Here is a 7,227-nt window from a genome sequence, read left to right on the forward strand (position 1 = left end):
ACAGCTTGATAACTACAGACATTATTTTCCAAACCACTGATGTGTGCATAAGCGTGCACGCTGTTCACATACGTACATCTTGCAGTGTGCAAGAGGTGATGAATAACTTTAATCTTCTTTAACGTGAGCTAAAAACGTCRGATGTTGGATACACGCGTTTGTGTGGCGATGGGAAATCATGAGCAATTGAGGCTGAGCAGAAGTTTTCTTTTATTAGTGTGCATCAAGCAAAGCTACTGCCAGGTCCCATCCACTGCTCCTTTTTCTCAGAAAAAGGTTGGGGGGGAATTATTTACACTGGTGCTGCTCTCATCAGAAGCGCTTATCAACAAAGCCAACATTAATAAAGCACTAAAAAAAAAAAACATGGCCTGAAGGCGAGGGAGGAACAAAAAAAGAAAACCCTGGGCATTTGGACAAGCAGCTCATAGTGATTTGGAAGCCCAAGGCCTTGTGTGTCTGGGAGTGTCAAATGATTATCTGGCAGACGGAGAGGCCAGATTTAAACATGCAGCTTGTTGTGAATGCCCCCTTCACCTACAAACACCAGGATGCAATTTGCTGTCTGCTGCAGCTGTTAGCATTCACCTCCACGGTTACCACCACAAACACTACAACTGCCATTCAAAGTAATTTTGGTTGGCAGCAATTACAAGAGCAAAGACTCTCCTGCCAGTCAAATGTATCGGTGGTGCCTTCTTTTTTTTCTTTTTTTTTAAACTACACTGGGGTAAGAAACATGAAGAATCAAGAAACATACAAACAGAGTCGCACTCATTCACAAGTGTTAAACTGTTATGAATGACGGGAGTCTGTGATAACCAGCCACGGTATCTCTTCATGAACAGTCTCAGCCCAGATCAGGAAAGCAGGGAGCAGATCTGTATTCAGCTGTGTGGTTTGGTGTGATTTGTTAGGGAGTGAGAGCGCCAGTGAGAGAAAGCGGTGTAGCAGCATGACCCCATCACTCAATAGAAATGATTTTTTCCCATAAATCAGACAAGGCAGAGAGGGAAAGAGAGCAAGCAAAAGACAGAGACTGAGTGATTCAGCTCTGGGATTACACTGGCTCAGACTTCAGCTGAAAAGGGAGGGAAACTAATCGTTTCCATTCACATCAATGAGTCTGGCTACTCCCGCCTGTATTCCTGAATGCGTTGAAATACCCATATTCTCTCCACTGCTCACTCTGTCGTTCTCTTTTTCCATCATTCTCCCTCCCCTTTCACCCTTATATGTTTTTTTCCCTCTGTCTCCTGTTCTTTCTGAATGATCTAAGCACACTGTCATGTATTAGTGATAAAATTGATATGGTATTTACTCTGTCACAGAGAATCGGAAGTGACAGCATTTCATGGGCACCTGGACGTTTTCATAAATCCTCCCAAGTAGAAGTGAGCTGCATAGACAAACTGGTTTGCCTGAGGTGTAAATGTGTTAACATTAATACAGAGGATAGGCAAAACAATATGTTTTCTGCCTGTTCTAGAAGTTCTCAGTCACATAATTTAAGCTTTTATTTAAAAAAAATTTAATTGGTACAATTTTCATGTGGCCGAAGGGGTCACATCCATCTGTTGAAACAAATGCATTGCAAGTGTAAACAAGAATTAAGGAAGGGAATTTTCTGCAAATTAACTCAAGAACGATTACCTTAATTTTTGAAGACATGTCCTGTTGGCTGATGAAACTAAAACAGAATTGTTTATCTTTAGTAGTAATATTTGGAGGAAAAAAGGGGGAAACCAGTAAAATCTTAAATGACGACATTTTACAGGTTTTGACAGATTTATTTTAGCTTCTTACTAACTGCTTTTCAGTTGTTCTATACATTTGTTTTCAAAATGATTTAAATTTTTTTTTTTTTGGTGAAAATCACTGAATGTATACACTGCATGCTCAAACCCATGAGAAAAGTGTCTCACCTGACTTACTGACTTATTCAGGCAGTTGGTCCCAATATGCAGGTTTAATTACAAAGGTACAACACACACAAATGTTGGACTGTCTAACATATTTAATGAATGTGTGACAGATGTAGGCTTTCAGATCAGCCATAAATGTGTCGTGGTGTTGGACAGGTGAGACAAAAAGTACCGTGCTGCACTGATAGAGGGCAGCGCTGAGCTCCACCGTCACGAAGTGGCAACAGGTGCTGTGCTTCTACACACTGTTCTTCACAGCATGTTATTGGAACTGGACCGACAGAGAACCATTTTCTTCCATGGTGATCCTCTCCACTGAAGATGCCGGTTTGAGACAACATGTCTCCAAAAATTAAGATTTCTTTTCCAATTTATTGAGAAAAAAAGAGAGATCAGCCCAAAAGAACCCAACAATCTTTAAGGCAGCCATATTTTTCTAACTTATTGTATGAAAGTTTAAGAGGTCTGAATTAATTTGCACGAGAATAAATAATTGTTTAATATCCAGCAGACTTGTATTAGGACAATGAAAGAGAAGCAAGGTTATGACATTTTGAGGCGCTCTGGTGTTTGTTTCATATTCAAAACCTGCTTAACACACAGCAGTATAAAGTGAGGTATTCAAGCATACCTGCTGTTCTTCCTCCATTTCCCCCAGAACACATCAAATAGTCATTTCTGCTAAAGCTCCATCTGTGTGCCTTTTTCAGCACCAGATGAAAGAGCTGAGGGATGCTGATTGAATACTTCGCTACCCGAACAAACCTGCCGCGCTCAAAACAAGATAGTTCTATTTCAATTCAATCAAAGATCCAGCCTCCGCTCATCCGCAATATTTTTAACATCATTACATGCAAGTACTCACGTGTTGAATGAACATGGATAGAGAAAAGGGTGCATGTAAAGGTGTGTGTGTGTCTATGCTGCAGCACTAATGAGTGGTGGAGCTTCAGGTGTCTGTGCTCTGAGAGGAGGTGAGTGACAGGGCTCATGAATAGTGATGGTCGACAGCTGCTCATTAACCAAGAGACTGTCTGTCAGCCAGCAGACTCCAATGCCAGTCCTTCCCGTATGTTTTCACACACAGATATGAAAACATACACACGTAAACACAAGCTCATGCAGATTTTCACACACACACGGACACGCATACACACACAGGGACTTCGTATCCCCTTCATCTGGGCCCCCTGTGGCTGCAGTCGAGAGAATACCAATCATGCCTTTTCCCCAGACAGCCTGAGTGCAGCATGTCTTCTTACCTGTGAGCTCACACCACTCCCACTGGGGCGAGCGCCACACTGAATATGGAAACAGCCATTCCACGTAAAGTGGAAATGGATCCATAGGGCTCAGAGAGCAACACAAGGTCGAGGTGAAGAAGTACCTGTAAAGAGAATGATATTCACTATTGAAGCACAGGAACATTCAGAGAGGGATAACGATATTGCGATACAACAAGAGAGGCAATTAATAAAAGGCTGATTTAAATAATTTTCTGTTTATATTTTAAGGTGATTTCAGCATATTAGAGAAAACAAAGATTCTCTATATTTAACCTCATTGCTTACTCTGACATTTTATTATTTCTTAATAGTAAATAGTAATAGTCAGAACTGAACACTGGCATAGTTACTTTTTGTGAGCTCCTCAAAGTCCTAAAGGTCCAAGAATCTTCCTATTACAGTATTTTGCAGTTTTATTCACACCCTGCAAACTTTGCCACATTTTATAAACAATAAAATTTCAGGTGTTTTACATCTTCTACTCCACAACTTTACATATAACGTGGTGGGCTGAACACAAAGGAAGCTATGCATTTGCTTTTTGCTATTTGAAAAAAAAAAAAGAGAAATTTTTCTATGTCAGTTTTGTGTATATGTATATCATTTGACATAAAATAACATTTTAGCCACTAACATTGCCTCAAACTTGAGTTGACAGCAAAAGCTTTGGTAATACTTTCATGAAAGCAAAGCAAATATTTTTATTTAGAAGTCTGGCATGGCTTGACTACATGTTTTATGCAAGGTAAAGGTGGCATGGGAGTCTTGGAATATGAACTGGGTGACACGGCGCAGACCAGGAGCAGGTGGTAAGAGGTTTTCAATTTGTGATTCTTGGCAAAGGAGGAACAAAGTAATTTGTAACTAATAACTAAACAAAAACCACAGAGAATGTCTCACTGACTGCTGGGTTACGCAGCGAGCATGTAGGAGCGGAAGGATGCAGGGGCCAGGTATTTATGGAGAGGGAGAGTAATGAGTTGCAGCTGTGGCCTGAATTCGCATAACAAAGCAACACTTTAGTTATTAAAGACGCGCCACGCAAGGAAAAGAGGTGAAGAGGAGAGAAGGCAGCGTTAGAAGATAAACCCCGTGGTTTAATCCTGTGACGGAATCTACTTTTGCTTCAAATCAATTACAAGAGAAAGGCATGCACCGTGTAATTGTAGCCTCATTTGATCTCAAATAAGCCATGCTGTCCTAAACAAGGGGAAGAAAAGAGCACAGATGAGCTGAAAACACCTTCATTACACCAAACACACACTCCAGTGCACCTTTTTCCCCCTCTCACAAACACTCATTTGCATACTGCTGTACAAGGAATTTGCCCTCTCACCGCAGGTCTGCCATTATTTATTTATTTATTTTTTGTGCCAGCCTTGTTTGTGCCTTCAGTCGTCTTCAACACACAGCTACTCAAACACGCACGCGAATACTCACCTTCATTCTTTCTGCCTATCTTGGAATGAGCCAGGGATTGATTCTAGTCACACTGGAGTGGGGCGAAATGAGCAGTCACTCTGAATAGGCAAAGGCGTCAAATAATACAGATATGAATGTCGGAGGAATAATTGAAGAAAGTGTTTTATATGTAAAAGACAGAGGGAGATGGAGTGGAATTGAATCTTGGAGAAAATGAGGAGCAGTCTGGGTCCCAAGGGACAGACTTACAATAACTCCAACCGTTTTGGAGGAAAATAGACGATAATTGGAGTGGTCACTGGGTTCCACTGAGCCCAATACTGTTCAGTTTCTCTCTTTTTCTGGCTTTCATCCATTCGCTAATATTGTTAGCCTCATTTTAGCACATCCCAGTCTTCTATCAGTATATGTCAAAGCTTTTTTCCCTCTTTTTGAATCGCTCTCCATTGTCTCTTTCATCCCCTCCCCAGCTTTCCTCTATGTACTTACTTTCTCTTATCTGGCCTTCCACAATCCCTCAATCTCTTCCACAGCCTGCAGGCATAAAACTACATCAGTGGAACTTGATCATATATTCCAAGCACATCTGGACACCACCAAACGGCATAAATTGAGATTTTTTTTATTTATTTATTTTTTAAGTGTCCGGCCAGGCTTCCTCAACCTTTTTAAACAGACCAGGAATGGCACAATAGAGAGTTTTAGCTCCATTTTCTTGCCAATTCTAGTTGTTTTTTCAAACGTTTTTCTCCAAAAGATTTATTATTTTTTTGTCTGATTATCTTTCACCTGGAGCTAAACTGAAAAACCTAAGCTATGAGCTCTCACAGCCTGAGCAGCAAGTGATTCCTCACATAACCGTCACCTCGTCAATCCACAGCAAAGTTTGGGCATTTTTGGTTTGATCCACTCACCCTATCCTTTGTTTTTTTCACGTTTTACTTTGGCCTCCTTGTTGGCATGACAACAACATGTCTCTATGGAAACGGTCTAACCAGAAAATAGATGTTTTTTTTTCTTTTTATATTTGATATGTAGTGTTTTTTTATATTGAGTGTGTTGCAAAACCATGTAGTATAGAAGCTAATGCACTGTCTTCGCATAGACAGAAATAGTTAAAATCTGAGGAATAACAAAAGATTTACTCAAGCAAATTGTTAAAGTCTCAAGTTGCTTGCCGCGTACCGTGACACTGAATGATGCCAAACAAGAAACAAAGCTCAACAACATCTGCACATGTTTCATCGCCCTTGCGTGATCATAAAGTAAAATTACTTGTAACAAATAAAGTCAGGGTTGCACAGAAATGAAAATCATTACAAAATCAATTGACACAGTTCATAGTGACCCAGGAGGTTTCTGAAGCTTCCCATAAACATTTGTCTCCCTGTGTGTGGCCACGAACCAGCAGGCAGCGTAAATAAATTTCCACACTCTGGCTCTGTCCTTGCACTTCCTCTCTCCCCCCACCCGCCTCATTCGAGATGACTGGTCCTGTGTCTCCCTCTCTTGCTCCAGGTCCCCTGTTATTGATTGGGAGCCCGCTGGAGGGTGCAGGGATAAGATAAATAAGGAGTCAGTGGCCGAGAACAGCTCTCTCACTCAGCATACCATGAAGGAGGGGGATAATCATCTGCCAGTCCCGCGGGAGTGGCCATGTATTTCTCAGGCCACTTTCAAATAAATCCCTTCACCCATCACCTTCACAACAAGGACTAAACACTTACAGAGCTGCAAAATCTGATTTAATTAACATTTTTAATGGATTCATTTGAAAAAAAAAACTGCAGTACATTTCTTTGATAGTGGAAATAAAAAAAAAAACACGCACACATAAACAAATATTAACAAACAGCTCTAGTGGGGGTTAGATTATCTGCTGCAAAGCATGAAGGATTGGCACATTAAAAGCCTGTTTTTACTGAAAATCTCTTCACGGTGTACAAAACACAAGGCTCTCTTATTCAAAGCATAACGCTCCACTCCTCACTAGACCTCTATCAATCAAGCCATGATTTCTTAAAGGCTGCCACACATCACTAGGTGCAGCGAAGCATCTTCCTCCTTCTGCACAACAACACACACACCGGTTTCGTATGGAGCCGTCCGACGTGCAGACACAAGCGCACACAGTGGTGGAAAATAACTGTTGGTATCTCTTGCAGCACTGGGAGCAGTGGCGCGAGGCTTCCCCTCAGATTTTGAAAGCTCTATCTGTATCAGGAACAGCAAACTGAAAAAGCAATTTGCTTTGTCACACAGAGACATGCTTGACTACGCTGAATAATTGCGCTGCAGCTCTGGAAAGAGCTGTTTTCCTTTTATCTAATGAAGGCCTTCAGGGGAAGGAGCACCAGTACATGTGCTTTGTTTGCTTTCTACATGTGTGTGTGTTTTATCTGCATAGACTGGTATGATATGCAATCTGCAGCATGCTTGGACCTTTGTCCATAGGTGTCGAGATCTATAACGTCGCCTTTATTGAGACACAAGCAAATGAGACACCTAGTAGACACCCACAGCTTGGTTTCTATCTGATCCTTTTTTATGCAAGTGTCCCCATCTCCCAAACGGCTCCACTAGGAAATATTGAT

This window comes from Poecilia reticulata, linkage group LG8 (genome assembly GCF_000633615.1).
Source record: "Poecilia reticulata strain Guanapo linkage group LG8, Guppy_female_1.0+MT, whole genome shotgun sequence".
Taxonomy (NCBI): Eukaryota; Metazoa; Chordata; class Actinopteri; order Cyprinodontiformes; family Poeciliidae; genus Poecilia; species Poecilia reticulata.